Source organism: Gallus gallus, chromosome 2 (assembly GCF_016699485.2).
Source record: "Gallus gallus isolate bGalGal1 chromosome 2, bGalGal1.mat.broiler.GRCg7b, whole genome shotgun sequence".
Taxonomy (NCBI): Eukaryota; Metazoa; Chordata; class Aves; order Galliformes; family Phasianidae; genus Gallus; species Gallus gallus.
Window position 1 is genome coordinate 42,034,313 of NC_052533.1, and position 27,850 is coordinate 42,062,162.

Here is a 27,850-nt window from a genome sequence, read left to right on the forward strand (position 1 = left end):
TGTGACAGAGGCGGGAGCCCCAGAGCGCACCTCCGTGCAGCCGCTTTCTCGGGGAAGTCGGTGAGAATTACTCAGTCAGCTTTCGCCTTCCCTATTTGCAGAGGAAGAGAGCAGTTCTGGTAAGATTTCGTGACAAATCCTAATCGGAGTTGCTCGCAACCTGGTGTTCCCGTTCCTGCCCGTTAGCACTACGGCATCCCTCACACACGGCTTTGCCGCCGCTGCGAGCCCTGACGCGGCTCGACTGTGGGCACAGCTGCCGTGCAGCGCAGCGCCCGCCGTACCCACCCGGCCCTTGGGCGGCTGCCAGTTCCTACGCGCGCCCTTAGCTGCCGTTATCTCCGTGCGGCTTCTTCTAGGGCACAAATGCCACCTTCAGGCTTCCTTTCTCCGCGAGTCAGCGCTGCCTAAGGACACCCGCAGAGCCGTGGAGTGAAACGTTCCTAAACCACAGCTAGAAGGCAACTTCACAGCCGTGTACAAGCGCAGCTCGCAGGGCAGAGCGCACCGGGCCCCCTCAGAACCTCTCTTCACGGCCCCCTCAGAGCCTCGCTGCACTGAGTTCTTCCTGCCAGGCACCTTGTAAAAAAACCAACCAAACAAACAAAAAAACACCTCAGCTGCTCTTTATGATCGCACGGTGCGATTTTTGAGTGCACTGGCAAACTTTGCAAATGCTGCCAAAACCCAAAGTTACCGTCTGCACAGCTGTCTCATCACAGCTCTTTGTAGCCAAGTGTTCCTCCTCCACTTAAAACTTTCCGCCACTCCACGCGCGGATGAAGCACACGGCAGTGGGTGATGGTAGATATCAGCCCAGCTATCGGTGCGAGGTGTTGCTGACTAATGGTTGCATCGGGAGCCACAGTGCTGACCAGTGGCTGCCTCGCGTTCCAGTTCCAACCCTAACGAGCCATTAACAGAGCGCTATTTCCACACACTGAGCCTGCTAGGTGATTTTAAAACCGAGCAATAGCTAACCTAGGAAAAAGGGAGAGGGATGAGACCGCAACAAAGTCCTACCAAATGGCAAGCACATTGAAAAAAAAAAAAAAGAGAAAGCCATACAGCTGAAAAACACATTTTGAACTCTGAACACTGTCAGCCAACCACTGTGTGCAAGAACTAGGAGTATCTTCACCTCACAGCACAATCCAAATGGTCTATAGCAAGGAAGGCAGATAGCACATGTGGGTTCCCACCCTACAGCCTGTACCACCTTGCTTCACCTTGCTCTTCAGCCATCCCAGCTGACACGAGGCACACAGTATCCCTGCAATTGCAGCCCTGTCCTGCCCCATCCCAGGGAAGCATCCACCACACAGCACCACGCCGCCAGCTGTTCTGCTGTTGGGAGCTCCAAACTTTGCCACGCTGATAAGAATATAACTGTGTGGATATAGTGTGTGAAGAATATAACAGCGGTCCCCATTGACTTTCTGCTCGAGGTACGAACATTGATCGCTTATCAGGAGGATTAGCCCACCGTAACTCACTTCCCTGCAGTATTTTGAACCAAGGTACATTTGAGCACCTTATTCTAGGCAAACCTCTCCCGAAAGATGAGGAGACAGACAGGTGGGCTTGGCAGCTCAGCTAACGAGCTGCTGGTGCTCTCCACATGCACACTGAGAATCTCCTTGCATTCTTCTTAGGTTTCCTGAGCGCTTTCAACTTCAGTGACATTTTTTCCCAGCTCGGAGAAGACCTTAGGCGTAAGCTCACGGGAGAGCTCAGACGCGACCTTAAGGACATCGGGTATCTGAGCCTCTGCTGCGACCACGAGGTTAGCAACCCCACACATCTACCCACAGACACAGAATGCACACGCACGCCTTGGAGCAGGAGGAGTCCTCGCTGAGGGAACACCACAGCTGACAGTGACGCTGCTATGCCCTACTTCAGAAACACCGCTTCTCGTACCCAGCCGCCCCAAACGCAGCTCCGCGGAGGTCTTAAAGGCTGCGGGAAACTTCCCAGCGAGGCGTGCCCGAGCCCCGCAGCACGCAGCGCACTGCCCTTCCCTCGCCCCACGGACTGCAGCGGCCCACACCTGCAATTCCAGGGACCCCAGAACGAACTTCAAAATGCCATCCCCAAAGAGCTCCCTCACCTGAAAGCACTTACAGCACACACGCGTACACGTGCACGAAAAAGGGGGGGAGAAAGAAAGAAGTAAAAAAGCTTTTTTTCCTGTTCTAACAGACTCTAAGTAAAGGAAACTTCCCACTTTATTGCACTTCCCTCCGTGCTCTGACAAACGCATGCTCGCAGCTACGCACCAAGTCCCGCACGCAACCGACGGAGCCTCCGCCCGCGTCCCGACGGGTATTCGGGGAACACGGCACCAACGGAGCGGCGGTAACCGAGCAGCTCACGTGCGTGGAGCCGGCAGCCCCACAGCCCTTCCCGCCGCGCCAGCTGCCCTCAGGGCGCCGCCCCTACCTGCCCGCCTCGGCTCCCTCTCAGCGGCTGGCGGCAGGGCGGGAGCGCTGTCCCTCCGGCGGGGCGAGCCCCATGTGAAGAGGAGCGAGGGAGCCCGGCGGCTCCACCGCCGAGGGGAGGGGACGGAGGGAGGAGAGGAGGGAGGGAAAGGAGGAGGGAGGGAGAAGGCGGGCGGGCGCGCCGGGCGCTCCCCCAGCTCGGAGCCGCCCCGACCCCGATGCCGGAGCCCGCGGCAGCGCCCCCTGGGGGAAGGCAGCTCCGAGCGGAGCCGGCCCCTGGCCGGCCTCGCCCGCCCGTCCCCAGCAGCCGCCAGAGGTGGGACTGGAGCGCGCTGCGAGCCCCCGGAGCCCGAGGGCTGAGGGAACGGCGGCTCCGTTGGCTGCTGAGGGGCCGCTGTGCTCCGTGCCCAGCTCTCCGTGGATATCCCGGCACGGAGAGGACACCCGAGTAAAACAGCCCCAGCGAAGCAGAGAGCTGCTCCCACAGTTAAAACACAGCACGAGGACTTGGGACAGCGGGATTCAATGTCTGACTTTGCCCACCCGTGGCAGCCGCTCAACTCTGCCGAGCGGCTGTGGTGATGCCCAAGCGGGCGCACACAAAACGTCTGGCTGGCTTCCCAGGAATCCTCAGATTACGCAGAGAACTGGGCCTGCACTTGTCAGTTAGACACGTGCCTCGGTGTTTGTGGGATGCGGTATGGTTGTGCCGTGGCTCCCCAGCTGCATAATCGAATTTCTCTGCCCTATCTCACAAGGATTTGATGAAGATAAATTCAGAAGCCTCTCCCAGGCGCACGGATGTGACAGTGACAGAGCTGCTGTAGCATTGGCCCTGAGAGAGACGCTGCTGCTGCATCCTGTCGTCCCCCGAACAGACACGACCATACACACAGAGCACTTCAGAAAGGAAGACTTCTCCGGTAATGCTGACTTTGAAGGAAAGGAGCACAAAACAAAGACACATCATTCTTAGGCTGTGAAGTTAACGCCAGGAGTTTGCTGAGCTGGCAAGCCCTGGGGTGAAGCTCCTGAGAGCCAAGAGGTGTGAAATGGAGAGGAGGCAATTGAACACGTTTTGCTAGCCCAGAGCAGGAACATCACAGTCCTTCTGCATTAAAAATAACAACTTGCAGTGGAGCTGGAACCCTCTGCCAGAGACCCTGCCTCTCTGATTAGAGATTTTAATGTCATACCACCAGCATCAAAAGTACACGTTAGGAGTGTGCATTGTAATCCTGGTGGTTGTTTTCTTTTTTTTCAGTGCAGATAAAGTGCAAATTAAAAGCAGTGTTTTGCTGAGCGCATTATGCAAAAAAATGCTGCTGATCAGTAATTTGTTCACAGCATTAAAATCAAAGATCTGTCATAGTATCTGTGCATCCACTGAAATACACTTCACTTACTTTTATAGAACAGTGAGATTTACATAAAACTCACCTAATCATAATTTATTGCCATAATTAATGAGATTTCTCCTGTCTTTTCCGCTCACCTCTTCTTTGTTACTATTTTTGTAAAATTAAAGCTGTGCTGTTTTTTCTTTATTTAGAATACCTAGCCCACATTGCCTAACATCCAAACTGGCTGAGTCTACAGAAAGCAAAGGCTTTCCACAGCTTTACTTGGATCTTACAAATCTTTTAGTGGAACTACAGCAAAACCACATAGCCCTGTGCTGGCACTGCTGGGAGGTCCAAGCTGAAAGAAAAGCACTGAAAACCTACTGGTGAAGCCCCTGAAGGAAACGCCTGCAGATCTTCAGAGCAGATTTGTGCCATCCCAGAGGGGCTGCCCTGTGCCCAGGCTCCCTGTGCTGTGTCAGGCTGCGGGCTGTGACAGCACACTGCAGCTGCTCTCTGGAAGCAGGAGAGCAATGGTACATCAGAGGTTCCAGCTCAGCACTCTAGAAAAAAAGAAGCCCAGCAAGTCCTGCAGAAATGGTTTTAGCAAGATTTTCACAAAATATATTTGTGAAGACAGGAGCCAGGTGTAGACAGGAGCTCACCACTTGGGTAACTGTGAGGAGGGAGCAGGGTCCAACCCTGCTCTGCACTTAGCTGAGTCAGGATGAACACTGAGATTTCTGTTCCCTATCTTCTGCTCCAGCACTCAAACCATACATCTCCATGGCATGGAAATGATAAGGGCCTTGGATGTCACCCTGTAGTTATGTGCCCACACAGCTACGTGCCCTGCCTGTTTCCGCTGCTCACTGTCATTACCTAATAGTCCACTGGTACTACTGGAGCACCCTTTCCAGGACAGAGAGCTGCTATAAATCAGGACAGCCCTGCTACAAGTACCTGCTTCTTCCTCTGGGTGGCATCCGAATATCTTAAGTGGGCCAAAGCCGGTTCAGGATGATATTCCTGCTTGCCAACAGCGATCAGCATTGCGGTGTAAGTGCTGCTCTTGCTAAGCTCACATAAACCAGTCAACGTTCAAATAAAACACAGGATTTATAGCAGTTGGAATCAGCATCACTCCATCAGCCTTCTTAATTATGACAAAAGAAGATCTATCACATCTTGTGTCCTTGCCTTGTACACGTTGCAGTTGTCACAAAAATAGGATGCAAAAGCACAATTAAATCTCCCAAGCTCTACAGCTTCAGCAAAATCAAAACTTTATCACCAGGAGTAGTTTCCTACCTTTTTATATAGGTCCCAGTGAGACAGCTACAAACTGATAAACAGGAGTGAATCATCACAGTCACAGCACACAGAAGCGTAAATGCGAGCCGGGGTGACAGAGGCCACCAATGCAAAAAGCTTTCTGAAGGTCTCCACTCATAACCAGAGCAGGGCTGTTCCCTGTTTTTACACTGTCATGACTGTCACACTTACTTCTGTTAGCTGTATGGGTTGGCAAAGACCCCATCACACTGAGACGAGTCAGTGCAAAACCACACTAGTGCTGGTGTCTAAAGCTGAGCAGATGATTGCCTTACTTACCTGCAGCGTTACACAGCCAACACTTCTTAAGAGTATGAAATCTGAGAATACAAAACTCATTCTTTTGCTAATTTTAAAATACTCACTTGAGAATTTAGGACTATCTTATACTGTTCAGTTTCCCATATTGATTAGCGTAGCCTGGGCCCATAACCACAGTGCAGCTGGATCAACTCAGCCCAGCAACCAGCACTTGTAAATAAGGGAAAACAAATCTTCAAAAGCACATCAGGAAAAGAGCATCTCTTGGTTTTTTCCCTCTTTTTTTTTTTTTTTCCCTCTCTCCTGTTTTAAAAAGCTTTTTATCTGATATAAGTTTCTGTCAGTTGTCTTTGCAAACTTTCACCTAACATTTTACTACCAGACTTGTACCAGATTCTGCTTAGAAACTTCACTTTCCTTTCACCGTTTCTAGTAAAAATCCTGCTTTAGTTGCATTGGAAACCACATGCCTGATCCCCACAAGCACTAGTGAAGGGAATCCTCTTGTTTTAAAGATTAGTTATGTGGGAAAAGGCTGTGATTCAAATAGTGCTTATCACCTACTTTCCAAAAACCAGGTTCTTTGAGGTGTTTCCAGGGCTAGAAGTCAGGTACACTGCCCTAAAGCTCAGCTCTAATCTATGCTCACCCAGGTACTACTCCAGTTCTGTATTTCCTCCTGTGAATTCATTTTTAATGAGATCACTATTCCACAAAAGCAAGATTTGTTCTCCTGAGGTTTATGGCTATGACTCTGCGTGTTCCATAGTCATCCTGAGTAGGTGGCACAGAGATGGCTTTTCTTGTCAGCAACAATACTATTCTTAGTTTTGTACGCCGTTCTTAACTTATGTCATAGATAGGCACAAATGATACACAGTGGCAGCTTTGATAGCACTCAAATAGAAGGTGATCCCCCAGTCCAGGAAACCATTCTAAGGCTCTGAGCATTGCAGCAGCAGAATTGTAACCACCAGTTCCCGAGAGCCTTTGCCAGAACCCCATTGCCTTTACAGGTCTTGGAATTACCGAACATATTTGAGAAAATTAAAACGAATGAATTAAAAGCAAAGCAAAACAGACCTGAGGTTACAGCTGTAGTTGTGGATCGTAGTGGTTACCCAAATTAACTAGGCAATCTTATGATGCATGACAGTATCTGAAGCCTTACAGTGATAACCTTGAAATTCCTTGTTACTCGTCTCCCGCACAAATGTTTCACTGACTTCTGAAAGCTGAGTTTCCCTTTCAGGTAAAGGCAGCAACTGTACCCTCAATTCCCACAGCCTGCCCACGCATTGTTAAAGGACACATCTAAGGTTTTATTTCCACTGTCAAAGAAAACCTGTGTTTTTACTGCATAGTGGTTCAAAGTCACCCGATTACATTTTTATTCATCACTCCGAAGTGCTGGGGAACGCTGCCAGTTCTACCTTCATTAGAGCAGGCCAGTTCATCTGCAAGTAACAACGCAGGGTTTATCACTCCCAAATCCCCAATATCAACATTGTATCACACTCGTCTCCTCCAGAACCGGTTGAAAATTTCACAACTGTATGATTTTTCATTAGAAAAATCCCTGAGACAAAAGTGCGTATCTACGGCATAGAATAAACAATGAGAGAAATGAGTTTACGATTTGGAAGCACTCGTGCAAAAGTGAATGCTTCAGGTTTTCATTTTGCTCCATTTCATTTCAGATTTTACTGCCTATCATATTATTGCTATTGTGTGTTGCATAAAATGCAAAAAGCAAAGGAAAGCCTTTTGATATTTTTGTGAATAAATGTGTTTGCAATTGGCTTCTCCAGATGCTTTTTCTTTCCGACACTTTACTTCCCTTGTTGGTGAAAACAAGGCTGGAACTTCCCATGGAAACATTGGTCTCTGCTAATTATGTTTGTTGCAGTATAGGCTACATGTATTAATAATCCTGTGGGAGAAAATTCCTTTCTGTTGTACAGCAAAAAAACATTTTCTTCTGGATTCTCTTGGCCAATTCCATAATGAACCCCACAGCAAAGGTGCCCTGGGCATTTGTCGTGCTGTCTTATCATTCATCAGCAGCCATAGAAGGCAGACTAAAATACTTAAATCCTCTTGCTTTTTTAGAAACTGTTGTAATGATAAAATGTTTTCCTATGAACAAGTGTTTCCATACGCACAGTATGGGGCAGTCCAGTGCAGAGCTATGAGTTGGAATTGATCCTCATGGGTCTCTACCAACTTGGGATATTCTATCTTGGCTTTGATCCAGAATCACTTCAGGTATCCCTGAGCACAGTGGTACAAAACACCCATGAAGACATTGCTGCTGACAACTGAATGGGGGTACAGGGTAATGCGATGAAGGAGAAGGTACACACTGGCCTGAAGAAAGGCACTCTGCTGTCTAGCAAGTCTTCTTTGTCCCTGCTAAACAATATCACATGGTGCTGCCATGTAGCACTCACTTGTGCCACAGCATTAGCTGACGCTAAGGAGCCTGAGTAGTGCCCAGCAGCTCCCAGGAGACAGGAATCGTCACAAGCAGTAACTGCCACAGAAATGGATGCCACTGACTTGGTAGGATTGTATTAACATCAATATCACCTGCTGAGCTATCTGACATCCCTGGGAAGTGTGACAAGTGAAAGAACTGAGGGTAAAGAAAGATACCTTGGTTAGTCCTCCCACCCTTGTTACTCTAAGAAAAATGACCTGTCTCTGAAACAGATCTTAAAAAAGGAATTCGAAGAAAGTGGTAAGTGTTGGTGATTGAGATACACAGAACAGCTTTAGCTTTACCCACACATCTTGCTGAGGGATCAAGCCTTTTTGCCACAGGTGGTACTTTTACCCTTTTACAGTATATACAGCCTTCTCGTGTTCTCCCTCAGAGCCAGCCCTGCTTAGTGACATCAAGCCAATCAACTGAGGCAACAAGAAAAATAACCCTCCCTTTAAATAAAAAGATTTGTTACAGCCTAAAACTTAATGGAAAGTCCAATCCTCTCACATCCTCCCCAGAAAAATTACAGAGGATTTCTCGTAGCTACAGCAACAGAGATGCATTCTCATAGCAATACAGTGCTAAGGTTAGTGCCCTACTGCAAGCCCTGCTAATTCCATACTCCCCAAATTCTTGAAATAGTAGGAGTCCTCACGTTATCAGGACAAGTAGTTAAGGGAGGCTGTGCGTCAATTGCTACAGCATCACAATTTTGGCTCCATTTACCCTTACTGGATCTTCAAGCCCAGTACAAGTAGCCAGTGCAGCTGGCTCACTGGCCAACAGACTGCAGATGTAAGCCCTAACCAACATGTCAGATGCTGTCGTGGCGTCTGGTAGTGCTCCAAATTGGCACTGGGCAGAGTGCCATAACCATCCTGACTTTTCATATGTTGTCCAAGGATGGAGGATGCAAGATTACTGTGCACAGAAGGAAGCCGTTTTCAGCCTTTTTTTTTTTTTTATGTTAGCTGGATTTTAAAAATATGCTTAAAAACAGATAAGCTAACTATATGAGGATTATGGGAAAGAAGAAAAGAACATAGCATCTAAGCAGAGAAATGGTGCTCATAAGTGGCACTGCGTTATTGAAGAAAGCTTTCCTTACAGCAGCGGTAGAACTGGAAGGAACTATAGCTAGAGTGATTTGTTATACCTTGGTGTTGGTTTCACAAGAATATTCTAACATACGAATCAAGAGTCTTACAGACAGGTCCCGTATTTCTTTGACCAGCCTCCTCTGTGTTTTGGCAGCCCATAACATATTCTGGTCTGCCCCCATTGAGCAAAGTAGAGAATGAGAAAAGGTCACAGCCTGAAACGAGCTCAGAATAGTCTTTTTTTCCCCCCTTGAATGAAACATGACATTTTACCATGAAACAAACATTGTTTAACTGCGGCTGTTCATCCATGAATTAAGGAAGTGTAAAGATGGAGCTGTGTGCAACACCTGGTCCACGCTGTCACCAAGATGTTCTCTGTCAATTTGCTATTCTGGCTGCTTCCTGACAGAATTTTAGCTCCTCATTGCATGTGCACTTCTATCACTCCGTCAAATAGCAATTGATTATGCCAGTCTCACACTATTTCCCTTGGAACAGAAAACTCTCAAGCTCGTTCAACAATAAGTGTCTGTCCTTTCTCTCAACAATTGGCTGAGAGAGAAAAAGCATTTTTTTGTTAGAAATAATGGCTTGCTTAAAAACACCCAGGTCCTTTTGTGCTGAAGCTTCACACACAGCAGGAGGCAATCTCAGTGCTTCAGCAATAAAAAGTCTCTGCTGCCAGGGTCAGAGGTGGTTCTTTACAAGGTACCATGGTTCCTGGCAACACTTACAGCCCTGATATCATAGAAGATATTAAATATCCCGTGTTCCCTGTATTCTAGGGATCATAATTTTTATTGGTTTTATGAGAATATGAATAAGGAAGTACTGTACCAAATGGGAATTGATGAATAAATGTACACTCAAACCATTAATTATCTCATCTTCACAATTTAAAGATGCAGTTAAGCCTGTTCTCTATAATAAAGTAATGTTCAGTTAGGTAAAATCATTTTTTCACTGTCAGAACAGAAAATTCTCTTGCATATATCCCTCATGTATGATACAGAAAAGACGAGTTCAGCATCTTCTGATGAAAAGACTCCCAGTTGTTCTGCAGTGTCTGATAGAAAAGGGGAACTTTCTAACGCAGCTGACAAATTCCAATTTGCTTGTTAAGGGCCTTTGTCGGAAAATAACCGCGGGAGACGAGTCTCAAGCTGTCATGATCAACAAGTCTCATTTATTAGGCACATTGGTATTGTATTTATACAGTAGGTAATGAGCTTATACATATTGCAAAAGCATAGCTCAGGATTGGCGGATTATGCATTACTTCATCTTGACCTTTGTGGTTAGCCTTGTGGTTACTGTTTCTTCATTGCTGTAGATATGCACCCTGTTTTCCATCTACCCGAGTAGCCGTCCTTGCCTCTAGTTACATACTTTCTTTTATTGTTTCACGAGTGGCATTCCATTGTGGCCCTTGTCACGTAGCCACTCTGTGTACAGGCTCTCCACACTTCCCCCGTTTTCTTTCTGGGCAACAAAACCGGCAAAGCTACTGGAGATCAGTCTGGCAATCATTCCCTTCTGTTGAGGCAGAAGATGATGGAGGAGAGTCTGATGTGGCTTGAGTAACAGATTCAGGTGCAAAACCGGGTCCCTGATTCTGTCCAGCTTGGGGAGGGGTGACAGGCTTCGTCCAACGAGCAGGGATCCACTGTGAGCCTGTTGGTGTGGAAACACAAAGATAACCTCGCCCTAAGTAGAGTACCTTAGCGGGGCCTTGCCAGAGGCCAGTTTTCAAACACCTGTATTTAACCCACATTTCCTCCTCATCTCTCTGTTTCTTAGACTCCGGGCCTTGTATCCTGTGTTTCTCTGCTGCAGGACACTCTGAGGGGCCCATTATGCACAAGTGATTCAATACAAACAGCGTCTTAGCTAGCCTTTCTTGGGGATCTTGAATGTCCGTGAATTTCTTGAGATACGTTTTTAGGGTGCTGTTAGCACGCTCAACTATTGCCTGTCCCCGCGGATTATGTGGAATTCCCGTAACGTGCTTTATACCCCATTGTTGTAGGAACCTCTGGACCTTCTGGCCCGTGTACGCGGGGCCATTATCTGTCTTTAGTTGCCTACACACTCCCATGACTGCAAAACACGCAGTGAGATGCCTGGTTACGTGGGTGCCCTTTTCCCCGGCTTGGGCAGTTGCCCAGATAAAGTTACTATACGTGTCGACAGTGACATGTACATACTTTAGCCTACCTAGGCTAGATTCATGAGTGACATCCATTTGCCATATCTCATTGATATGCAGACCCCGAGGGTTAACACCAACCCCCAACCCCACTCCACCATTATGATTAGCACAAACCGGACAGCTTCTAACTATAACGGAAGCATCCGCCCGAGAAATTTGAAAGTGCCTCTGTAGCCCCCTGGCATTCTGGTGAAAGGTAGCGTGAGCCTCCCTTGCCAGGGTAAACTGCGACAGCGGCACGACTACAGATACCAGCTGATCGGCCTTTTGGTTTCCTTTCCCCAAGCCGACATTCAGCCTATGACTCCTGATATGAATGATAGAGTAGGGTGCCGTTCTACTCGCAAGAGCTCGCCTGAGCTGTAGGAACAGCTCATAGAGCCGCTTATTTTGCACTTCCTTAATAATTGCGTCTTCGATTCGCGATGCAACCCCTACTACGTAGAGGGAGTCCGAGACCACATTCAATGGCTCGTCAATACTGGCTACCGCCCACACCACAGCAAGGAGTTCCAGTGTTTGTAGGCTGTCTTCAGGTACGGCCTCTAATATGTGTTGCTGCCATGTCCCTTCTTTTTCCCAGACAATAGCCGCTCTGCGTGTCTTTTTTCCAGCATCAGTGTAGGCCGTCACTGCTCCCGGAATAGGTCTATCTCTCCGCATAGGCGTGCTTATCCAGCTCCACTCACCAAGCCACTGCAGCGCTCGCGGGACCAGTGGACCTGACTTTACCCTAGCCCCTGAGGCTAGGAGTGCTTCGGCTAAGTCCGGCGAGTTTAGCAAATACCAATCCAAGGTCGCCTTTTCCATTGGGAGATAAATAGTCTCTGGCTCCCGACCACTGACTTCCAATATTCGCACGCGGCCTTTCCTAATAACAGCTGCAAGGTTCTCAATTTTTGTGGTTATTGTTTTTCGTTTTTGAAGAGGTGGCGAGAGCCATTCCAGCACCCTCTCCCCCGTTTTCTTTCGGAATTGAGTGATTGCACCAAGAAGGTGTGTCCTGTTATTCCAAATCATAAGGTCCAATGGTAGGTTAGGATCCAGGCGGGAGACAAATCCCTTGCAGACGCAGTCAGTAATGTCTTGTAAGGTTTCCTGTTGCTCTAATGTGAGGGAGATGGGGGTGCAAGGATCTGTACCCTTTAGCAGGGGCATTAGTTTTTCTAATAATGTATTGGGGAGACCTACGACCGGTTTCAACCATTGTAGGTCTCCGAGGAGCTTTTGTGCATCATTCAGTGTGGCGATGTCAGTAGCTAGAGTCAATTTTTGTGGTGTTACTTGCTTCCCTGTAATTTGCCATCCGAGATATTTCCAAGGTGCAGACCTTTGCACCTTTTCAGGAGCAACCACCAAAGAGAATTCCGCTAGAACTGTTTTGACGCGTTCAATCTGCTGCTCCGTAAACGGATCCTGCTGGGCGAAGAGAATGTCATCCATGTAATGGTAGATGATAGTGTTGGGCATTTCTTTACGTAGCGGTTGTAAAGCAGCATCAACATACAACTGGCAAATAGTTGGGGAGTTACGCATCCCCTGTGGTAGGACTGTCCATTCGAAGCGCTTATCAGGCTCCCCCCTATTTATTGCCGGTAAGGTAAAGGCAAAACATTTCGTATCTTGGGGGTGTAAAGCAATTGTGAAAAAACAGTCCTTGAGGTCGATGATAAGGATAGGCCAGTCTTCAGGTAACATGGCAGGATTAGGCAGGCCGGGTTGAAGAGCCCCCATGGGTTCCATCTGATCATTAACAGCTCTTAAGTCGTGCAGCAGACGGTACTTCCCGGATTTCTTTTGAATCACAAATATTGGGGTGTTCCATGGGCTGGTGGACAACTTCAGGTGACCCTGAGCATATTGTTCTTGCACTAACTGATGTGCTTGTAGAAGACTTTCCCGTTTTAGTGGCCATTGCTTAACCACAACCGGGTTGTTCGTAGTCCATGTAAGTGGCAGCGGGAAAGTCCAAGCAATGGCCGTTATCCTAAAGGGTGTTCATTGGTAAGGACAAGGCCTAATTGAGCCAACACGTCTCTACCAATAAGGCAGGATACTGTGGGCGGAAGCAGGGCTAGTGAAAACACAGCTGTGGCTCTTCGGCCGTCTATTTCTACAGCGAGCATGGGAGTCCGGCTTGCTAACGTCACTCCTCCAACCCCGGTCACTGTAGTAGTGGACGATTGAAGTGGCCATTCCGACGGCCATTCTCCTGGGGTAATGATCGATGTATCTGCGCCCGTGTCCAATAATCCTGTCAGAATAATGCTCTGATTTCGGTAGTACAATGTGCATGGTTTCTTTGGGCGATCTGACAGGTCAATAGTGAGCAGAGTTAGTCCCCCAGTCGAACCGAATCCTTTTTGCTCTCTCGGTTCCTGCTTTAGGGGTATCATCCCTTTCGTTAGTTGCGGCAGCGGAACTAGCTGAGCTATCCGTTGCCCCTTGTTAATCCTTATTGGCGGGTAAGGGGTATGCACCATAACCATAATTTCTCCTTGGTAGTCCGCATCTATGACCCCGGGCAAGACAAATAGTCCTAACATGCTGGCTGATGATCTTCCGAGCAGCAGCCCTCCCACCGCTTGTCCATTTATCATAACAGGGCCAAACAGTCCGGTAGCAATTCGGTGGGGTTGATTAGACAAGATGGTAATGTCTATTGAGGCTGCCACGTCCAGGCCGAGGCTCCCGCTTGTGGCAGGCTGGGGTTGTTGCTGCCGGGGGCGTTCGATGTTGCAGCTGCTACTTGTGTCCGGGCGCGGCTGCTGTTCGCGCTGCTCCTCGCGTTTCCCGACTTTCGGCGGCAGGCGTTGGCGTTGTGGGTGTTCGATTGACACTTGCCGCACCAGACCCCATCTGCTTGGCATTCACGGCGGATGTGTCCGACATTCCCACAGCGAAAGCACTTCATGCGGGGGTTGCCGCGCGGGTGGGCGCCCGTGGAGGCTACAGCTTGGAGGGGCGCAAGGGCTGCTAACACCTGAGTCTGAGCTGACCTTGATTGTTCCTGCAATGCTCTGGCCTGCTCCCGTAACCCATCCCCAATCTTCTGCAGGGCATTCACTAGGAAAGCCTGGGTCCCCGAGGGGACCGTAGCAGCCTTTTCCAGTAGCTCCGGGATCGACCAATCCCCAGGCAGGGTATTGACAAGGGACCGAGTATTCGAGTTCCCATTCTGAAGCACACACTGCTTAAGCAATGCCCCCTGCATGTACTCTGGTACGCTAGCCTTTTTAATCGCATCCATAACCTTATCCACAAAATCACCCAACGGCTCTTCCCGCCCCTGTCGTATCCCCATGTAAATAGGTGTACCTCCAGGAGCCTTTATCTTGTCCATAGCCCGTCTGGCTACAGCCATTATTTCTCGGGAAACATCAGGTCCCGAAATTGCCTGTGCCTCTATCCGAGTCCATGCCCCGAGACCCATCAACTGTTCTATTGTTATGCCTGCCAGAGGGTCTCCCGGACCCCTCTGCACTGCTGCCGATATTGCAGCTTCCTGCTGCCAGTGTGCGTTAAACAATATTAGTTGATGGGGGGTGTAAATTAATCTAGCTATGCCTCTAATATCGGCCGGGAGTAGTATATGCGCACTGAATAAATATTCCATCATCTGTCTAGCCGGCTCACTGGTTACCCCATATGTCCCCACTGTAGCCCGTAGTTGGGACAGCGTTTTCCAATCTAAAGTTCGAATTTCTGCTTGTAACCCGCCCTGCTGCGTGGGAGTATAGACAACTGGGAACGCAAGATTTTCAGTCACTGCCTGCACAAGCTCATTATCTCCGTCCTCCATCCCATGTTTTGCTAACGTGGTCCACAACTCCCGTCTCTCCCTGGCTATAGCCTCCGCAAGGTCAGACTCGGCACCGGGAACCGACCCGGAACCATCTAATGCTGATGGCCCTGAAACCCGACGCGGGGGTGCCTCCACAGGCTCTGCGGTTGACTGAGCCTGCACTCCATTTGCGGATGCGGGGGGAGCAGCGGGTAGCATAACCATGCGAAAGGAGGGGGGGTTGGGAGTGTTATCCCAGATCAACCCATAATCTTTGTTCTTTTCTTGAGCTGCCTGCGCTCCCTGCGCAGCCCTCTTCTCCGCCTGACCCATCAACAACTCGTTATGCACTGCCTTCCACAACTTACTCATCCTTTTTGCTACCTTGTCATCTTCCAACACCAACTCCCAAAGCTTATCCCCATACCGTCGCCACTCATCTAGAGTGTGTACCGAGTGAGGGTCAGCGAAAAACCCGTGTGATACTGCATGACTCAGCAGGGCAGGGAGCTCCTTCTCTAAGTCCACCCCCCGGAATTGCCTCTTTCTCAGAAAGGCAGTGAATAAATCATATGCTGCTTGCCTGTCCATCCTTACCTACGTCAGCGCTGTTGCAGCCCCCCAAGCTTCGGCAGCACGTATCGGTTGAGCCCACCGCTGTGGTCGCCCAAGGCGCGGAGTCCAATATTTCACTCTTTCGCCGTCCGTCTAGCTGCGGGACCCGAACCCAACGCAGTCTCCGTTCGTGGCAGCCAAAGTTCCCCGGTCTGTATCACGTCGGGGTCACCATTTGTCGGAAAATAACCGCGGGAGACGAGTCTCAAGCTGTCATGATCAACAAGTCTCATTTATTAGGCACATTGGTATTGTATTTATACAGTAGGTAATGAGCTTATACATATTGCAAAAGCATAGCTCAGGATTGGCGGATTATGCATTACTTCATCTTGACCTTTGTGGTTAGCCTTGTGGTTACTGTTTCTTCATTGCTGTAGATATGCACCCTGTTTTCCATCTACCCGAGTAGCCGTCCTTGCCTCTAGTTACATACTTTCTTTTATTGTTTCACGAGTGGCATTCCATTGTGGCCCTTGTCACGTAGCCACTCTGTGTACAGGCTCTCCACAGCCTTCAATATTTCATAGCACAAAAACATTACCTGACTTGCTCCTGCATCCTCATATTCTAAACCTCAGCAGCTTCAGTAGGTCAAAATTACCCCCAGTGCAACTCTCCTGCAGCCACACTGTCCTGCGAGTTCTCTCTTTTTTTTTCTTTTGCACTGATGTCTATGTAAACAATTGCTTCCATCTTCTTACCCTTTGCTGTGGAATACCAATTGAGACATCCAGGGCATGAAGAGGGCACTGTGAATGGGAGAAGGGCTGGCTCCATTACTGCATTACTGTGGGAGAAGGAAGAATATCCAGGCCTATTTTGTCTTTTATGGGCAAAGCAGAAAAACCACTGAGGTTCCCTGCGGAGCAGCTGGGGATAAGTGTGGATAAAACCAAATTCTCCTCAGCTGCCCTTGCAAAGCAATTCAAAAAGATATCAGAACTGAATCTTCTAATTTCTCGCCGTGAACATTCACAGACAAGTCGCAATGATGTGTCTTACCGCTTCTGCCAGCAGTTGACCCAGAAGCACCCACAGCCTGGTTTTTGTTCCTGTACTTGGCAACAGTATTGGTACGTTCACCTGCAATGCTATCATTACACATCTGCTTTTGCTCTTCACAGTATTAGAAAGACTGCTGGTGACCTAATGCAGGTAAGAGAAGACAGATCTCCAGAGAATGAGTGCCAGAATGGACAGCTTCAGGAGCTCGTAGATAAATGCGTTAGCAGGAATTACAGAAGAATTCAAACAATGAGAAATGGATTTTCTCTCATCTCTTAAAAATACAGGATTAATTCTCCTGAGCTTGAAGTAAAAATGTTATTGTTGCAGAAGCTGGCCTGTACACGAGCTCCGCTTCTGCAAGGCATAAACAAATGGGATTAACTGCTGAAAACAAGTACTACAAGCAGCAGCAACCAGGGCTCCTAGCTGAAATGGAAGCCTCTTGAATAGCAACTATGTAGTAACGAAGTGATCAGCCAGTTCCTGTCCCAGTCCAGATGATTGGAGAAATGACTGGAGAAGGTGAGAGGACAAACAAGTGAGATCACAAAGAAGTGATTCATTGAAAGGATTTGTTAACAAATCGGTGTCAGAACCCAAAGAATATCCATAGCTTCACCCCTCCCCAGTCCACTGCCTGCATGCTGAGCTCCCATGAACAACCAGATGGTCTCAGCCCACCTCCTACTTCTGAGCACAGAGGGACTTGCTATTAAGCAGCTGATCCTTATTCAAGGAAATGCTTTACATTTGGAAATACACAGCCATGCATAGAATTACACCCCAATATGTTTTACACTACATTTTCCACATTTGGGCAGTGAGAGCTATGACAAGGTCAGACCAAAGATGATGCTAGACACAACCTGAGCCCCTCTGCTAGCTGTTTCACTAGGGCTGAGAGGACATCTACCACAGCGGCAAGAGTAGTAGACACCTCCAGGGGTGGTGAAAATACACACTAAATGCATTTTTAACCAAAAGAAAGCACAACATCTGTTCTTTGCAATTATTTTAACTAGTAACAAGCAGGATGCTACCTGGTTTCTCTGCTGTTCTTTGAGCTCTCCTAGCAACAGAAGTGTTTTAAGCAGGTAGGACTGACACACATTCAAGGAGAAAATAAAAATACTCTGAGTAAAGTGAAAATAAGGTGAACCTTACAAGGAGGTTTCTTACTCTGTCAAATTACGTGTGCGCTCTGCAGAACTTAGTGGGGATCAGCTGCAACGAAACACGTGACAACACACCTACTGTATTTATAACCACACTTCTCAGAAACACTTTTCAGTGTTTAGAAGGTGGACAGCAAATCCCAAGCAGTATCTGACACAATTAGGAAGAAAGCTTGCCTATGCTCAGCTCATCCTATGTTACTCACCTACATTCTGAAGCAGTGTGGCCATTCACAGAGGGAGGATGTTTAAACAAGACAAAGCATTGGACTGATTCAGCATGAAAGTTCTGACATGCTGCTACTTAAGGTTTTCCCCAAAGTGCTGACTTCTGTATGAACTAAAGTCAGGTAGGATAAAAGTACAAAAATAAAAGGAAAAGAAAGGAACATGGCAATCTTTCTTAGATCAGTGTGTGTGTGCCTATGGTTTTTGGTTTTGGTTTTTTTTTTCAGTTTATAAAGGAGCTTCCAAAGATGAGGTTTGTGATGTTCCAATGTTTCAGTCATTTTGTGTCATAAATAAAAGTATTGAGGGATTCCTTAGATTTCCTACAGGAAAGCTTTCCTTTGTACTGTGGCTAACACTGCTGAGCCAATATTTTTCTGCATGGTTGCTGAAGATGGAGGCTGAAGATAATGAGAAGGACTTCAAGGGCACTGTGATTTATACCTAAGTTTTAATGAGATGGGGTTACCTCCTGGTGTGCCTTTTTTAACAACTTTTTTTGCAAGTTAACAAAATATTTCCGAAAGTCTACCCTGACGCACCTGAAATGTCACCCATGAAGAAGATATTCAACTGTCTGCTAAAAGCATTGTTGTATAACATCTTGCTTAAATCAGAAATGTTGGCTGAGGTTCTAACTCCTGACCAAAGAGAAATGGCGCACACGTGCTTCTGCACTTCTGACCAGTTCTGAAGCTCCATGCAGGGAGCCTTCAAGAAATTCAGAAACTGACTGGTTTACCCTTTTTAGGCACTTCAAAAGAGATCTTCTCTATATGTGCCCTGCCTCTTTTCACAGTTCTCGCTTCAGGCACTTCTGGGCTTCCATTTTCCACCCCCGCTCCCTCTTTCTCTTTCCTGACCTCCCATCTGCTAACTCTTTTCCAGCTCTCTCTCTCTCTCTCTAACCTTAGGTTTGGCTTTAATTTCCTTTCCAAAATCTATTCAGAGCTATCAACATTATCGTTAACGACATATTTTATCATTGTATTAGCAATCTCTCATCATGCATCTGCTGTACTGCTGAAGTCAATGAAGAAAATAATTGTTTTCCTGCACATGAACAGTAAATTGGCCAAACTCCAGAAACAGGTGCTCCCCAGGAAGTCGTCCTGCTGAAATACAGCTTATGGCATGCAATAGCCTGAACACTGTTGACTGTATTTACTGGGTCTTTCATAGCCGCAGCGCTTACCTTCCATCTCAAACTCATCAGTGATGAATCAGTGGGTTCAGCAGCTCCTGTCAAAAGATTTGCACTTGCTTTCTGGAGGGAAGCCCACTTCATCTGTTATCCAGACTGCCCTCAAGAGTCATCACTAGCTATAAGTCAGCGAAAGAGCCTATTATTCCTGAATGCCACACTCTACCCACGTGTCAGCTGCTGAAGGCTTTCCAGCTCCTTGGAGTCCAGACAATGAAACTGCCCAGCCTGCCGATCCCTGTCCAGCCCCACAAGGCTCCCCAAGCTTGTCCAGAGCTCAGGACCACATTTCACACCCCCCGGGGCCCTCAGTCCCAGCTCCAGTGATGCATCTGATGCCCAAGGGTGTCCTAATGTCCCAGCTTCTGCCTGGGATGGCAGGATGGACCTTGCTGGTGAGGCCCTGCTCTACTGTGCTGGAGAGGTCCCTTGGATAGCAGCTGGCCCTTGCAGCTCCCTGACAGTAACCACTGCAAAATCTGTGCGTGTCAGATTTTGAACAAGGAAAACAAGATTCAGTGCTTGTACAACTGCAAACGTTCACATGCTTTACTACCTCTGTTTCACAACATTTTACCTCTTCTGCTTCACAACCCAGATCACAGTCTGCCTTCATTCACCCACGGGTTTGTTAATCAGCTGGAACAGTCCCTCAGCCCACAAGAGACAAAGTGCACATTCACCACGCCAGCCATCACCCCACAATCTAGGCCATGCCCCTGGCTGACCACCTCCATCCTGGTGCCATGGACTCTCCACACTCCAGAGTCTGACAACCAAGCACCATGAGCCACTTACAAAGGAGAGCCCAGACACTGCTCATGACAGCATGAAACCAGAGGGAAGCACGTTCCTACCTTGGCTGGAATTTCCCTCTGCAGGCCATTTATCTCCTGCTTTCTTCTCTGTCATTCTGTCTGAGAGGGCAGTGCTGCAGGGCTTGCAACCTCCACTGAGCTGCCTATCAGTCACATTCCCAGACTATTTTTGAGCTTCTTTCCTGCCCCATGACTACCGCTCTGCAAACATCATCAAAATCTGGAAATAAAACTCACCAACCTGTATTTAAGATTTAGGAGATGATTCCTGTAACATAAAGACCCAGGCTTCCATGGCCTCATCCTCATGGATATATACTTGAGTTTTTCCCTCTAGAAATGTAATTTGTGCTTATAACCTGTTTAGTACATCTCTACCTAGAAGGGCATTCAGGAATATACAGTGCCTGTTGAGTCCTAATCCTAAATTTTAATGGTTGAAAGCATGGTTCTCCTTCCGACCTTTGGCACCAACAACTGAGACTGCCTGATAACTTCACTGCTCTCCACAAGTATTAATACAATAATTAATAAATACTTAATTTTATTTTAATTAATAAATAATTAATAAATTTCTCCCGGTCTGGCCTGCCAGCAGGCTAAAAATGCTTTCAGAGCTACTTAAACCCTTCTTTTCCCATTCTTCCATTCACTCCCTTTAACTCTCGTGATCTTCTATCCCTTTGTCCTCTATCGCCACCCCGTGGCCCAATCGACATCTCAACATCCTCCTCATTACCTTCCCACAGTTCCTTATCCTTGTTGCATCGCTTAAGTGATTTCTCGTTTTCTGCCTCTAAAGCGAACATCGCTTTCACTTGTCATCAAGCCACACTTCTTACATATACCGTAATTATCTTGTAATGCGAAGAACAAATTCACATACAGCTTCTCATTCCATTTTCCTTCATGCCTACAGAATAACTTTGATTGCAAGATTGTGTTGTAATTAACAGACCCATTGGCAGTCCAATTTCCTTGATCTACCAGGGTGTACACTGACACCAATGGTTACAATATTCAACCAATTTTTTCCATGTCAGTGAATCTCCCCAAAGCTTTTTCCAGTATGTTAATATACAACCCAAGAGAGAACACTTTGGAATCCTCTCCTTAGACGACTGTCCCGATGCCATGCTGCAACAAACAACTATTTCTTATAGCATAGCAGGACTCAAGCCTGTCCTGTGTGACTCATATCCACAGTCTTCTGATTTGAACTGTACTCTAGCTGTCCCCATATTAGCATACAGTTCCCTAGTCTAGCTAGCACTTAATAGCTGAACTCAGCCTATCCTTGCAGAATCTCTCAACTGCAACTTACAGATAGGCAGCAGCTGCAATGGACTCAAACTCAAAACCTTAAGTACCCATACATAATGTTGTTAATCTCCCAGATAGCTGTCACAGAAACCCACCTCACCAGTCAACCAGAGGGCTTCCCTGAAAATACTCCAGTGAGTGCTGGAATCCTCATGACTCCTCTGCTCTTTCAAGACCCTGTAGAGCTGGTCCCATCTGGGGTGCCATGTTCTATTACTGAGATGCAGCAATAAGACTCACCCACCCAAATGATAGGTTAAAAAACTGACGTTACTTTATTACAGCACTGAGGCTTAGGGGATCTCTCCTCCTAGCACGCATATGCAGGAGCTAAAGCACGCTCTTCATATACGTTCAACATACAAACATTCATATATTTTCCACAAAGTTCCTTCCTGTTTCAAAAGTTGCTACACATATTTGTGCAAAGGCAATAGCAGAGAACCACATCTAAGTTACCCAGAAAAGGGTCACAATCCAGTTAAACAAAGAAAAATTTGCTCATCTATCTCTAAGACCAGGGTTTACTAATTACTCCAAAAGGAGGGATCTCTAAGTAGAGACCCTTCCCTTGTAGCAGCCAGCCCTTAAATGAGGCTTAGGGAGGGGAGGGAGCAGGTTCCATTCCTTCTGGTTGCACAGGTGAATTGCTTTCAGCTGTGTTCCCAGGGCTGGCTGTGTCCCTTCGACAGTGCTCAATCATTGGTTCAAGCTGGGACTTAGCAATTCCCACACAATGTTAAAATCTAGTATTACACATGCACTGTGCTATTATGGGGGCTCTTGCAGGGTGTCTCCGGTGGTGCTCGGGTTCCACAGGAAGGGCAAAAGGTCATTTGCAAAGTATATTTGGCCCATTAATTGGTAAGTTAAAAAAAAAAAAATGCAGAAATTGGCTGCTGACTACATTTCTTATTATTATGTTGACCTTGTAAAGTTGCCTACTGTTACCCGGGCTGTACGGACCAAGCAGGGAAAAGCACAGCTCCTCACAGACTGTAGAATGTTGAAGCCCTGCTTTTAGGCTCCAGATGTCCTGCTTATCTGGGATAAACAACCTTCCTGAGAATGGATGTATGTTTGCTTAAGACTCTGAATTATCTGCTGGGTACCAGTTCTCTCCTTTGGAAGTAGTTCTTGTGTCTGTCACAGAATCATAGAATGAATCATAGAATGGCTTGGGTTAGAAGGGACTTTATCCCTCCCGTCAGCGGCTAGATCAAGTACTAGATCGGGCTGCCCAGAGCCCCATCCAACCTGGCTTTAAATACCTCCAGGGATGGGGGATCCACAGCCTCTCTGGGCAGGTATGGCAGCACCTGACCAATCTCATTAAAAAACTGCCCCCCTGGCATCTAATCTAAATCTCCCCTACTTTAGTTTAAAACTATCCCCCATTGTCCTGTCGATATCTACCCATGTAAAAAGTTGTTTTCCCTCATGCTTACGAACTCCCTTTAAATACTGGAAGGCTGCAATGAGGTATCCCCACAGCCTTCTCTTTTCCAGTTTGAACAAGCTCAGTTCCTTCAGCCTATAAGTACAGACTACTTCCATATGCTTTTTTCAATGGACCTTTCAAAACAAGTGATACAAAGTCCTGTAATCATTATAATTACAACCATGCATATGATTCCTTCCCGGAGTGAGGCTAATCATCCTTATACCTTTGAATAATAATTGTACCAGAAGATCATCAGCAGTATTTGGAATATGTACACAACAAAGCACTTTGTCTAGTTTTAGATATCCACACACACCTTGCTCCCTCTTCCTTGAGGTAAGTTTTGCTGAGTATTGCTAACGGGAGTCATTTTCTGCCAGCATCACACTGCATATTGGGAAAGGTGAGCCATTCGCATCCCTGCAGGGCCACCTCCTGCAGCCTCCCATCGAAGTGGCCTCTCCTCTCTGTGTATGTCCCTGTGCTTGGAGTGCGAACATCAACTAGGATGGCAGCTGGTGAGCGCTTACCACCTCTGAATTAAACATTGTTGCTGTTGCTTTCAGGTTTTATTAATGTTTATTAATTCCTGTTAACATCTTGCCAAAAGCATTCTATGGAGAATGGCAAAATAGTTAGAAGGTACAAAGATACCCACTCTTTTTTTTTCATGCAATGTAGCAAAGAAAGAGTTTACTGCCTTCAGTCTGGAAATGCCACCATAACAATAAAAGCAGCAGCTCTCAGACAACTCTTTCCATATCTGAAGCACTTTACATCCACTTTCAGCACAGCAACTCTTCAAACAGTGATAACAAAAGGAAGAAAACTGATTCAAATTCCCACTGAGAAATCACAAAAACCACAATTATCTTTCAGGAGCTCAAAATCTGTGCACATTTGTGTGACCACAATCTGTGATTTTCTCAGATATGTCTACAGTTGTTGTGCTTTTCCTCTCCGAGCTAGACAGCTCATCTACAAATGAAAAAGGTAACTGTGGTTAACAAGAAATCTGGAAGCGAACTCAAGAAACAAAGATGCTGTCAAGTACTAACAGAAGAAAACACACGACTAGGTACAAAGAACAATGCCAAGACACTGCCTTATGGTCTGTAATAAGTTGTCAAAAAGGACAGGTATCTACCTATCTACCACTGTCTCATACAGATGCTTTAAATACACATTCTATGCACAGAGGCAGGCATGCAGATCCCAAGGAGACTTTGAAATATCCTCACTTCTGTATTTATTTGACCACTTACCAAAAATATCCTTTACCTACTGATAAAACAAAAACATGAATGTAGAAAACGTTTCCCATTCTCAGTGCTACAGATACCTAAATAGGAAATCCTCATGACTCCTTTCTAGCCCTAAGCATGATAGAATAGGACTCAGTGCATTGTTCACAGACAAACTTTCTGATGAAGAAAGTAACACATCTCCCATCGACTCACGAGTTCAGAAAATGATTTGCTTGTTCTTCCCAGCTGAACTTACATGTTAATAGGGTCATTCCCAGAGATCTGTATGGATTACAACAGATTGCAACTTTTTGCACACTGTAATTCTACCAGTGCATGTCCAAGTGCTGCAACTGAGTGGCAGAGGGATAACTACTTCAAGATAATTATGCCCGTGCGCAGTCTATTCCAGAAAAAGCATAACATTTTCCCAACTCATTATGTATCTGCTTCCAAAACAAAACAGTTACAAAACAGTTACTCTGAAATACTTCAATTTCTCTCCTTCAGTAGATGGTTCACACAAAGAAGTATCCCAGTACAACTGTAAAATAATAGTCTATGCCAATCCAGCCAGATAAGCCTTGAGCCTCCTGTCCATTTATCACACAGTTCTACAAACAGCATCAACTTAAGAAATGGCCAGCAAGTGCAACACCTTTCACATCACCTCTGCTGCACAAAAGCAGCATTTTCTGAGGCTCAAAGAATACACCTGGAGATGTGAAATGATACTAGAGCACGACCAGGTTATGCTGTTTTGCACTTTATCATTAAAATTTTATCTGCCAACAGCAAAGTGCTGTAGGTGCTCTGAATGAGAGCAGAAAGCAAGTGCAGGACTCCAGGGCTCCTGCAGAACAGTTCTCTTCAAAGAGTGAGACAGAGGGGGACAAACAAAATATTTTCTCTCAAATTGGTGATGTTTCCCTCAATACTACAACAATGCAAAGTCTAAGCTACTCCAGACATAATTTTTCAAAATAGTGTTTTTCTTCTTACCCATTCTATGAGAAAAATGGATTACTTGTTTCATTAGTACATCAAATCGATGAGGTTTCATCAAGTTACTCAGTATATTAGTTTTAATTCATCTGGCATTAGCCATATCAGGAAACTACCAATTATTACCGGCATGACAATGATGCACATTCATCCTATATGCTTATTACCATCCCAGGATGGAGCTCTGCAACTCTTTCAGCTTTTATATACACCATACAGTATAAAGAGCAAATTATATTTCAGCTCCATAGAATTAGTGATTCCAGAAGCAAGAAAACAACAGCCTCTGTTCACTGCTTGCAACTGCAGAGCTGTTATCATTAATAGATAACAGCGTGCATCCTTATTTTTACTCTAAGGGACAGCCTTTGTTCCAAAGGTTTTAGAGAAACAGAGAAGTGGCTGAAATGGTAAAGTGAGGCACTGTAGAGGCACTGTCTTTTATTCAAACTCTCACAGCAACTCACCAGGATTGTCAATAATACAAGCCCTTTTCAACTCACAACTCACGTCCAAACAATTAGACTATCTTGTTTCTAAGGGGGGGCTCACCATTAGGAGTCTTGAAAAAACTTCCATTTCTTCATACTATGCAGCTAATGGAGGCTACAGATCCCTCTGTGATGGTGTCTACAGCGATATTTTTTAACTGCAGAAAAATTAGGGAATATCCAGACAAAATATCACTCTGAAATCAACCATTATTCTAGGGCTACGTTAAGGGAGGTTGAAAGCTCAACAGAATGACACTTCTGAATTTCTTACTCTACCACATATTCTATTAGTGTGTACAGTCTTACGAACAATGAACACCTTCAGAGGTCCCATAGGAAACAACGCCTAACTGTGACAAGGGTTCTTCTCGAGCAAAAGGTAATAAGTAAGGTGCTAACCCAACAGTACGCTGAACTGCAGACATTCCTGTCATGCTCCCTTTATTCTTCATGCCCAATACTATTTGTGCTCCAGCTTAGAGTTTTGAGCTTGCATAACTGGACAGCACTCTGTATGTGATGTAGAGAGCACCTCACTGGACATAATTTCTCTGGACGTTCCCCAAACCTGTATTCTCTGAGGACACAGTCCAATGTATCTTTGTAATATACCATTCAAAATGGCTAAAAAATGCTTCATTACCACTTCCTGCTGATGAGGAGCTGTTTCTTTTATGTAAAACGTCAGTATGTCAATACCTCATGATTGAGACATGTTGGAGATGTTTTCTTCCTCTAGCCACCTATTTTAAATAGCTACTGATGTGTGATGAGTATTTTTAGAGGCTGTCAGGAGATGCTATTTCTGAGCATACCATATGTCTATTTTCCCTTTCCACACAAGAAGACAGTGATGCTGGATTGAAAGTGTTTTCCTCCCAGAGGGGATGTCTTTGGGAAACATGAAAGTGACGATATATACACAAGAGAAATAAGATAATCTAACAGCACCTGTCATAGGCTTCCCTCAACATTTAGCTGAAAGAAAGAAAATTTTTCATGGTTGGTTTTATCAATGGCAGATTTGACTGCTTTCAGTCAGACCTTGTGCACTTTCCTCATTAGTGTTGTTACTGGAATACAAAGAACAGTCTTCTAATAAATTATCATTCTAATAACAGTATCAGTGTGACAAAGTAGCAGGGAAAAGCTGTAATTTGTGAGCTGTTTTTTCATGAGCGAGCTGTAGGTGTATGGAGTAGGAGTATAACACAGGCACTAGAACTGTGTTGTGATTCATATTATAGACTTTAACATAAACTAAGAAGGAAAACACATTTATTAGGAAAAAAACTGAGCCCATCATTTGCAGGGACACACAGAAGAAGAAGGATAAAGATCTTTTCCTTCTTTGATTGATGCAGTCCCCTTTCCCAACCAGTTTTGGAGAGGAGAGAGCATCCTGGACCTGGCAGTGTGCTCTCTCTCTGCCCACAGGCCTTGCTATCAACTATTAACATTGAGACAAATGTGTTCATAGCAGCCCTGCTTTTGCTGCATAAGATCAAATGCAGTAGACAGCTAAGCTGAGCTGTGCTTTGTTCTGTAATTAAAGAAAACATACAATTGGAAAGAGTTTTACTAATGAAACAAATGAAACAAAGTCCCAGGAAAACACTGCTACAAGATGAATGCTAATGTCTCTGGGAACAATAGCTGGCACAGACCAGAGATCTCCTAATACCTCCAGTAAAAGGAAACTTACTGAAAAAAAGGCAGGATCTGGCCATGACATAAAAGCCCTGCAGTGTATTAGTGTTGGGTCAAATCCAGTACTGCAATAATAACAAGGTATATGATGACCCATAGAAAGCACATAGATGCTTCTGGCCTGGTCAGCCCTTACATGACTGAGCAGCCGTACCACAAATAGTCCTTCTTTCCAATCCAATCCAATCCCTAAGGACTGGACAAAAGTGGGCTAATAGACTGTTCTGGCAGATAAAGAATGAGCCTCAGGAACAACATGACCTGTAGCAAGGTACTCTAATTCTAACTGCTGCAGTTTAAATACAGCTCCCTGTGAATTCCTACTGAACCTCCATGGCCTTCCTTGGAGCTACAGTAGGAATGAACTGAGTCCATTGAGCCCAAAAATCAATAGTTGAACCAGAAAGTAGATGAAAAATTGTTCCATGTTGACGGTAAGTAAACAAGTAGAAGAAACCTCCCATAAGAAACCTCCTTAGTTACATACTTCCTGAAACAGCAGCATTGCTCTTTCCTGACATAGTGCTTTATATACTCCTAAACAGTGGATTTTCAGACAGTGAACAGCAAAATAAGTCACTAAGATCCTGAAGAACATGAACA

General features: G+C 46.0%; 1 protein-coding gene across 5 annotated transcripts in view; it reads right to left on the bottom strand.

Annotated features, from left to right (window-relative positions):
• Positions 1–27,850, bottom strand: part of CPNE4 (copine 4) — a 340,611-nt gene that overhangs the window by 215,473 nt on the left and 97,288 nt on the right. Inside the window, exon 1 of one of the 5 annotated variants that reach the window (XM_418786.8) lies at positions 2,446–2,517. The exons of 3 other annotated variants lie outside the window; for them this stretch is intronic. The gene's annotated coding sequence lies outside the window, so the exon portion shown is untranslated. Of the gene's footprint in view, positions 1–2,282; positions 2,518–27,850 lie in introns of those variants that run through there. One more of the 5 variants, XM_025147493.3, reaches the window with a different exon arrangement.